Consider the following 10,346-nt stretch of genomic DNA (forward strand, 5'->3'; position numbering starts at 1 on the left):
AGGGGAAACTGCATAAGGGGCTATAATACAGAGGGCATGGTCTCTAATACAGGGGGCATTGCATAATGGTCTCTAATACAGGCCCCCTGCATAATGGTCACAACTACAAGGGGAACTGCATAATGGGCACAACTACAGGGGGGCATTGTATAATGGGCACTACTGGGGGCATTGCATAAGAGGCACTACTACTGGAGGCATTGAATAAGGGGCACTAATACAGTAGTCATTGTATAAGGAGCACTACTGTGTTGTAACGTGAATGAAGGGACTACTATGTGGTGTAATGTGAATAAGATTGTGCTGCTGTGTGTAGTAATTTGAATTGGGGATACTATGTGTGATTTCAGCAGGACAGACCCTTGCTGTGAGGTCACGTCCCCTTTTTGCATAGCATGTCCCCTTTTTCGGGCCTGGCAGATCACGAAATATTTTTTGTTTTAAAAGTAGATCACCAAGTCCAAAAGTCTGGCCACCTCTGGTCTATAGCAATGCACCCCTAACAGTGCATGTTTTCCAGATCTTCTAGTTGGTGCACAGGTGTATTTATTACTGGCAGACACATGTTAACAGACTCACAGGTGCTGCTAATTATTTCATTTGTGATACTAAGAAGAACATGCAGCAGTAGTAAAATTCTATTATATTACTATTTATATTGTTCTCACAGCGTGAACAGGGTAGGGGAGGGTTCTGGCAGAATTTGCGTATTATTGATATCAAAGGAAACAGTTAACATGGCTTTGAATCTGCTTTCTTCGTTCTTAGTGATGATGTTGTTTTCCTGTGTATGGATTAGCGTTCTGTCTCAAGATCATACTGGAACATCCATGTTTCATCACAGCTAATAACCTTATATAAAAAATGTGAACCCGCTTGAAATTGTTCCAAAATGTCTGTACAAATTCGCTTTTGATTTTCTTTCTGCTCGGCAGTGAGAAGCCTTGGAACTTTTGTCATGTGAAGATCTTGATTCAAAACTTGCCTAACAGTTTCTTTGTCAATGTTTACCATTTCTGCTATTATTCGGATGCTGAGTCGATGGTCAATTCAAACATTTTTCAAAATTTTTTCCTCATTTTCATTTGTTTTTGATGTGCAAGGCCTTACGGGACATTCATCATCTTCGACATCCTGATGACAGTCACTAAATCTTTTGTGCCACTCAAACACAGGTGCACGTGAAATACTGTACAATCTTCCCCGTAAGCCTCGGTTAGCATACGGAAAGATTCGGTGGGCGTTTTGTTCAATTTAACTAGAAATTTTACGTTAACACGTTGCTCTACTTTTGTACTAAGTATTTTTACAACGCACGAGAAAAACTCAACTTCTTCGAATGCTGTGTGACAGCAAACTATCTGTGTGAGAGGGGTGAAACTTGCAAAACCATTTTGGGATAGTCCAGTGTCAATGTTCCCCCTCTCCTTTTACAAGTACAGTCTCATTATTTAATAGCCACACCTCGTACATTCAATGTGTGAGGAAAAGAGACAAGCAAAAGGGTGACTTTGAAGAGCTGATCAGATTCTGCCAATTGAGGGGAAGCAGTTGGGAAGCCGACGGACAAAATCCCGACCGCCGCCTTCCCGACTGTCTAATCCCGGCAGGGTACAAATGACAGGCGTCGAAATCCTGACGCCTGTCCTTAGACCTAAGCCTGACACCCCGGGAGGTTAGGGTTAGGCTAGGGGAAGGGTGGGTTAGGGTTAGGCACCCCTGGGAGGAGGTTAGGGTTAGGTATCCCCCCGGGAGACTTAGGGTTAGGCTGCGGGGAAGGGGGGTTAGGTTAAGGCACTTAGAGGGGGGGTTAGTGTTAGGAACTTGGGGGGAGGTTAGGGTTAGGCACCACTAAAGGAGGGTTAGGGGGTAAAAATAGGTTAGTTTATACTTACCTTTTCTAGCTTTGGGATCTTCACCCCTGCCGGGCTACCGCTGGGGTAGAGGATGCCACATAAAGTTCAATATATATAAGTGCATTTTTAGTTTGAATAATAAATAAAAATTACTAATTATCCACCTTGAGTACATTCTGGATCTTTTGGAACTATCCCATAAATAAAAGCATTCAGCATGAACCTTTGGTATGGTGGAAATAGTAAAAACATAACTTCAAACTCCATCCGACAACCACTTTTAAGTTTATTTTAGTTTAAATTTCAAGTTCTTTTTTCTTTTACAATATTGCCTCACATATTATTACATGGGTAACATTTGTATTGCCTCACATATTATTACATGGGTAACATTTGTATTTAAATGTTTTATTAAATTGGTGGAACTGTACCTAGAAATACATTTACCATCAAAGTGCACCTAGTAGATGCCAAAGGTGTATTATTTAAAATATGTCAAATCAGGTTTCTACCACTCTGAGAATCCTTAGCTGGGTCATAAATGCTCTTCTTCCCCTGCCCTCTATAAACAGGGAATGTGCCTTCTTAATTCTTTGAATCTCATATAAATAACCTCATTCCAGAAAACAGAATCTAATTTTTTGCATGTGGTTGGATGACTAGTTGTATTAGTGAATCTCCTAGACAGGGGCATTTCAAGAGAGGAGGGGGCCCGTGTGCAGTCTCTATCCGGTGCCCCCTCCTCTCTCTCCGGCAGTCGGCTGCACTCTGAGCGCAGTGCCGCTCTGGTAGAATCTAAGCACTAGGGTGTGCCCACATTCTACAGCGCATGCGTAGGTCACTGAGAAAATAGTGCCGCAGGCATTTTCCTGGTGTTTTATTTACTGCGCATGCACAAAACACTGGGAAAATGGCCGTGGCAACTATTTTCCAGCTGATTTTGACAGCACTAATACCGGCGCCGATGTGGGACTCATCCGGCGGAGTGGTAAGTATTAAAAATATGGGTGCATGGTGTGCAGTGTGGGCCCTCCTGGACCCATGGGCCCGTTTATCCCGCACAACCTGCACCCATTATAGAAACGCCCCTACTACTAGAAATGCTGCACTTTGGCCCACAAATCTAAGGATTTCTCATAGGCAATGTACAGAATATATAGATGCATGATGTCAGAAAATTACATTTGTGTTTTGGGCCTGTAAATTGCACTTTTACATAAAATGGGAAAGTTACTGAGCAGGATTTTTCTATGTGACTTCAAACTGTCACACATCGCACCCAGTGTTCAGAGCTAAACCATTAAATTTGCTGTCCATCGTTTGAAGGCTAAAAGCTCAAACTGCATGTGATGTGCCGTGACGTGCAGTCCCAAGCAAACCACATGCAGCTAAAGGCCAGATCACGATACTATAAGGACCACGTCTAGAAAAACCTGCCAGTTTTCAAAAGTGCGGTTTTGTAAACTGTAACTTGATATATTGCACAATCTGTATTCATTCCATGAGTAAAATTGCATGGTGGTTGGGGAACTGGCACATTCAAATAATGCAAATTTTGCCTTTAGTAAATCACATGGTCAATAAACAGAACATAAAAAAACATGCGGGTTGGTAATGCACATATTAGTAAATCTCCCCTTAAAGAGTTGGCTCTTCCAATAGGTCAGAAATCCACATTTACATTGATCAGTATGTTCTATGGTACATTCCATGACAATATTATTTATATTTATGAGTAGTGCATTTTTTACCTTCTTTAATTATTATTTTCTAATATCTCTAAGGGTAAATGCTGTGACTGAAAGAAAATGTGGGGCAATTAAGAGGCAAACTAAGCTGGCACATTTCATTCTCTTTCAATGGGCATCTTCTTGGACTTGGCACATTAGTTAGCAGACTTCTGGTTCAAACCTTTCTCTTTTTTTTTTGAAGTTCAGAGTTTGGATGACAGCCCAGAATTCTGATGGTATTAGTGTAATTAAATATACATTTCTAAGTCTGCCACTGGAGATTAAATACACAAGAGTTAGTAATTGTGTGTACTATGTACATGCTTATGTTTAAACAGGTGTGGACAGAACCATGTATATTTTAAGGTGTCTGGCCCCAGACTATCTGGTTTAGACTGAAATGCCACAGTTGAGTGTTTGCTTGCCATTTGCTGGTTCATCTTTTATGGTTCTCTCTGTGGTTTGCAGCTTGGCGCTGATCCAGGGTGAGGAATTGTTGAATTCACTACCTGAAGTTTAGAGACAGAACGGTGACAACTCCACTCACATCTCTCATCACTGTGATGCTATTCTGGTGTTGTGGCTTTAGAATCTGATCACACATATAGTCACATACATCTTTGTAAACTATTTCACATCTCGGTTCATTATCCCTTCAGCACCTGCCTACAGCGCATTACTCACTTTTTGTATGAAGAGATTACAGAACAGGTGCAAATTAAACACATTCGTATAACTCTTACATTTTAATCACACACAGTTTTATTTAGAACTGCATTCAGCAGACATTTTCAGCTATTGCTATAATGTTGCTACTATTTTTAAGGATTTTGCAGTGGTTTGTTTGTCTATCATTGTCAAGTCTAAAGAGAGACCAATTAATAAGCTGAGCAATTATGTAGTAACTATTTAGATTTCTTAGCATTTATGGGCATAATAATTAGAGCTGTTCGGCTCTACTTGGATTTACTCGGATATGTTCGGATCTCAAAAACTGCATCATATTGGCTATCCAGCTCTCACGTGTTTTGGATAGCCAATAAAATAAATCCAAACTAATCTGAACTTGGCTAATTTGCTGATAAGAACCGAATAAAACCGAACCCGCACATCTCTAATAATAATCAATGAGCAGAGATATCCAAGATATCATATCTCTTATCGCTGCTATTTATGGTGATAAAGCTGTAGTTTAGAGGCAATTTAGTCATGTCAGGACAGCTGCTCTAATAAGCTACTGTCCCAGCGAATGCTGAAACCTACACTTTCGCCATTGATCACAGCGGTGAAAGATTACACTGCCCGGTACAGACCCTAACCTTGCTTTTGGCTATCACGGATTATAAAAATCCAGAATTATTTGAAATAGCAAAGAGACTGAACCTGTCTAGCCAGAAGGGCTCCTTACTTGACTCAGGGCCTGATTCAGAGACGGACGCAATGACAATTATGCACGCAATAGAGCGATTGTTTGCCATCGCGCATTCATATTAGCTGAACTGCGCGTGCACAGTGATCACACTGCGATCACAGATGCACATAGGAAGCCATCACAGAGTGAGTGACAGGTTGTCAGCGTTTGGAGGTGGTGACGGGGGGTGGTCTGAGAAACGCAGGCGTGTGTTTCCGTTAAAACGCCATTACATGGGCGTGCATAAATTAGCCACTGTGAGTGCATATGCAGCTCTGCGTGTCTGAAGAGCTCCCAAGGTTGCAGCCAGTCAGACCTGCTGCAAGGCCAAGATAGTCACCGAAGTGCAGAGATGTTACCGATATTTACGCAGGTATGCGTTATCGCATGCAGGTAAGAAGGCAGTAGTGGGCGTCCTTATGCTCAGGTAATCTTTGCAGACATTAGCATATTTTCATTACTGCATTGCATGCCAAATCACAGCTGCAATCGCATTAGCGTCCATCTCTGAATCGGGCCCTCAGTTACCTTTTTGTAACAATTATTGGCCCAGTACCAGTAATTTAAACGATGATGATTTGGGTCAGTTTTTCATAAAAATTCCCCACCAATTCTGGCCTTTTTAAATTCTGATCTCATTTTGCATAACATATTGCTTATTAAGATACCAGTGGTAGGGCATGGGCTCACCCCTTTGTTTGTCCGGAGGCTTGCCACATAGAAACAGCTGGTGGGGTTAGGTGCAAGTCTCCTGACGACCACTGAGAAGGAAAGTGGAAAAAACTTTTCACTTACCTAATCAACAGCCAGGGAAGCAGGGGCAGCCGTGGATATCGCGGGTCATGTGCATGCTGCTTGGGCCGCGCATGCGGACATGGACGTTGCGCATACGACACACGCATGCACACTGGTCACGTGCGCAGGCTCATTTAAGCGTGCTGGTCCTCAGCACTGAGGAGATGGAGAACACCATGTCAGTGTCAGCTATAGACACATTAGCTGTGTCCCCCTCTCTCAGCAAGAGGAGTTACAGGCAGTCCTCTAAGCAGAGCTTGCCTGAAGATATTAATAGTTCCTCCGCAGATGAGGAGATATTATTCAAAAGAAGAAAACTGTTTAACCCTGTCAGGTCGGAAGACAGCAGGGACAGTTCAGAGGAAGGTGAGCTCTCTCAGGCTGCACAGTCCTCTTCCCCACCAGCATACTCTCATAAAGTGGTGAGAAAACATACTTCAAAAAAGAAACAAGTTTCTTCCAGAGATGCCTGTTCAGGACAAAACATCTCTTTCCCTTGTATTGCCCGTCGCTGGTATACCGTAGTGGTCCGAAGCAGACCAAATTCACCTGCCCATGACCAACATACTTATCGTGCCTCTGACAGGCACCATACGCAACAGAGTTCTCATAAGGGGGCTAGTCAGCAACACATGCTGCCCCCATCTCACTCATACAAAGACAATACTTACCTCTCTGTGGACTTGGAGTCAGAGGAGGTGACTAGAACTAGTGTGTCTTTCCGCAGGGGCGAATATAGCGACCTGCAAATGGGCCGATTGGCTCTTGCAGGCAGAATGCCTCCTTCTAAATTATACACTTCACATTGGACACTAAGTGAACATTCTCAAGTGTATAATTTTGCAGAACTAGCCTTCTGAACAGCCCTCATTAAGGAGGACCAAATGGTTCTCTGTGACCATACCTACATTCAGGACATCCCTTTTTGCCCCAGAGGCTGACCCAGCACTCTCCTTACTCGTGGGGGATAACACCCAGAGTGATACTATTGATAAGTTACTGAGGACAATTCAGTTCAAAGTCTCAGACGCTGCCGGCCCACTGCTGTTTGTCTTAGACAAGGCAAAGAAAGAAGGAGTCTCTAGCGGCTCTCTAGACTCCCTAATAGCTTCTAAAATGGCCCTTTTGAAAGCTATTAGCAGGGCTACATTAATAATTGGCCAGACCCTTGACTTTAACTCACTGGTTAGCTAGAGCAGGGCTCACAAATCTAGCTCCAAGGCCAGTAGATGTCCCTAATCTGACCGACTCTGACCTCTTTGGGCCTGACTTTATTGATGAGGTTAAGGTCCGTTATAAGGCCTGGAAATCCTTTGCAGACCTGAGGGGTCACCTACCGAACAAGTGCCCCTTTTGTCAGGAGGGTCATTCTGTCACAGCCAGCAGTTCGACCCGAGAGCAGCGAGGCAACCCCAGAGCATCCAAGGGAGGCTACTATCAGACAAGAGTTGCAAGAGGTGCTGTGTCCGGCAATACCAATCCCTCCAGGAAAGACAAAGGATACGGTAAGTGTCTTTTATGCACCCCCTTCTCACTGTCTTTCTCATGAAATTGCTTCCTGGAGGCAGATTACCACAGATAGGTGGTTACTAAAGATTGTAGAAAAGGGCCTGTCCCTTCCTCTCTACGGGTTTCCTTGACAGATATTCCCCTGCTTGAAGAACACCAGTCCTCTGCTAGACGATGTTTTGTCTCTTGCTCTACATCAAGGCAAAATAGAGCAAGCAGACATAGCCAAATCAGGCTGGATCAGTCACCTGTTTCCCGTAAAGAAACAAGACAGTTCATACAGACCAGTTTTAAATGTCAGATCCGTCAGCCAATACATAAAGCCTCGTTCTTTCCGTATGGAGGGTCTGGCCAATGTGCCATTTCTGTATCAAAATTTACCTCAAAGAGGCCTTTCACATGATCCAGGTTCATCCAAATTACAGAAGACTCCTGAGATTCCTGTGGAACGACACCCTCTACCAATGGACTGTCATGGTGTTTGGCCTGTCCAATGCTACTTACACAGTCACCCGTCTCATGAAGGCGGTAGTTACACACCTTCGCCAGAAAGGTGTGCAGTGCATCATCTATTGAGACCAGGGGTGGGGAACCTTTTTTCGCCCGAGGGCCAATTTAATATATATAACATTAATCGAGGGCCCGGTGCAGGCCACGCCCCATCCATCTGATGTCACACAGGGGCGGGACCACAATCGTTGGTGATTACAGCAATGCCCGGAGCATCCTGAGGATGCTTCGGGGAGCTGTAAAGGCAGCAGTGTGACCGTCTGACGCATCCCAAGGATGGTCCAGATGGAACTGCTGCATAGATTCTGGCTGCAGGGTGCCAATCTAGACACCCTACTAGCCAGATGAGGCTGGCAGAGAAAAGCTCAGAGGGCCGCACCAAATGATGCTGGGGGCCTTTAACGAAACTGGATCAGAACCTCTATATACCCCTGCCTATACCTTCTAAAATCCTTCCTATAAACCTCTAAGAATAACGCTAAATTGCATACGCAGTCTGACCGCAAATAAAGACAGGAGTGGAATCTGTGGTTCCAAAGCACAAGTATTATTCAGGTAAAAGTACAGTCAGTTACACGCAATTGATACATACACAATTTAGGCGTAAAAGGAAATAATACAGACCCAAGTACAGTATACATACGCTGCGCCTCCGGACCCAGAGATAGGCCTCAGAATAGAGACCCTCAGTTCATACAGCATTCAGCATGGACTAAAAAATCAGTATTCGGGCACACATATTTATCCCCCTCAGACTAAAACAGGACAATGGGGAAGTTTCTTGCTTATGTCATTGGTTCCCAGAGGAGAAGCATATGTTACAGCACATTTAACAGGCTGGTTCAAATAGACTCTCCCTGCCTCTAACAGCAGGGGAATCTTTCTAGTAACGCCTTCTGTACATTCCAACAGTTAAACATTTTGGTGCTTGTAAGTTCTGCGATCCATAACTTGAGTTTGCATGATGCGATCTCTCCACCGATAACACCGGAATTCTGTAAAAAGCGTGCGCATCAGAACAAAACCAAACACCACTTGCTTATCATGTATAATACCTTAGTTATCAAAAACCTTTATTTCTCAGCATTTAAACTAACTTAACCAACTTAAATCATACATTTTGATGCTTATTGAACCTTATGTGTGAATATAAAATGTGTGGGTATTCAGGGTTTGATATAAGGATGCTAGTTAACTTGGGGCAGATGCGTGCGCATAAAGCTAATAAAACAGCGGTTTCATACAAAGTCTTATGCATTTGCTAATATGCGACTACTTAATAGCGCTCTTGTGAGTATTATTGTGTGTATGAAAAATGATGAAAGAAGTGATCGCATAGTGCTAATATAAATATCGCCACATGTACTAAAATGTGAGTTTACCTAAAATGGCGCTTAGGCAGTAATTCGCAAAATAGCGTCTTGCGATCTTATTTCTAAAATGGAGTCTTGCGGCCATTTGCAAGATGGCGTCGCTGCGATTAAATTTTAAACTGAACTTGTCTCAGCCAATTATTCAGCTTCGACACCTTATACGGCCCCCGGGCCTGAGGTTCCCCACCCCTGATTTAGACAACCTCCTGGTGGTTCACTTGGACCAGGAGGTGCTTATATCTCACAGGGACTTAATTTTATCTCTTCTCTGAAGTCTCGGAGTAAACCTCCCCAAATCAATACTGACTCCCTGCCAATCAATCGTCTTTCTAGGTTTCCTCCTGAATTCCCTTTCTCTCTCCATAGCTGTTCCAGTAGACAAATGGAGAGAGATTCAGCATTTTGTTGCGCAAGCTCTTGTTCGCCAGTTCACACTGAGAGACTTAGCCACAGTCATAGGGAAGATGAGAGCATTGGATCCAACATTTGTCCATGCTCCCCTTCTATGCAGGCATCCCAGAACCTTCTATCAGCTCTCTTCCGTCAGGGGTTCGGCTGGTCAGACAAAATTCTCCTGGCATCTACAGTTCACAAGGAGATTCGCAACTGGACAAACCTCCCATTGTCTCCTCCCAGACCACTCCCCTTGCAAGCTGGGGAGCGTTCACAAGAGAGAAGGCAGTACGAGGGAGATGGTCCAATCAGGAGTCCGCAGCCCACATCAACCTATTGGATTTGAGGATGGCCAAACAAGCTCTGTCTGCCTTAGTGCCTCCACAAGCCCAATGAATTTCTCTCCAACTATGCCTTGACAACAGGATGGCAGTTTCTTACCTCAACAAAATGGGAGGCACCCGTTCTCTCACCCACTGTCAGTAGGCAATAGATATGTGGAATTGGGATTGCACCGATCCATTCTCTTATCCACCATGTATGTTCCAGGGGAACTGAACAAGTGTGCCAACTCCCTATCCAGAAAGAAACTCAATCTGGATCGTGCAACTCTGTGTCCAGAGATCATAGGTCCAACATAGTAAGAACCTTCAGTCGGCCACAAATAGACTTGTTTGCAACCCCTTCAAATGCGCAGGTTCCAACTTTTGTGTCCAAGATCTGGAATCAAGGAGCATCTCATATGGATGCCATGTAATTTCCCTGGACC

At 43.8% G+C, this 10,346-nt stretch overlaps 1 pseudogene; it reads left to right on the forward strand.

The window, feature by feature from the left end:
- The first annotated feature begins 5,956 nt into the window (after positions 1 to 5,956).
- On the forward strand, positions 5,957 to 9,973 carry LOC148516844 (uncharacterized; annotated as a pseudogene).
- The last annotated feature ends 373 nt before the right edge of the window (positions 9,974 to 10,346 follow it).

The sequence above is a fragment of the Taudactylus pleione genome, unplaced genomic scaffold (genome assembly GCF_031769625.1).
Source record: "Taudactylus pleione unplaced genomic scaffold, aTauple2 ptg000236l, whole genome shotgun sequence".
NCBI lineage: Eukaryota > Metazoa > Chordata > Amphibia > Anura > Myobatrachidae > Taudactylus > Taudactylus pleione.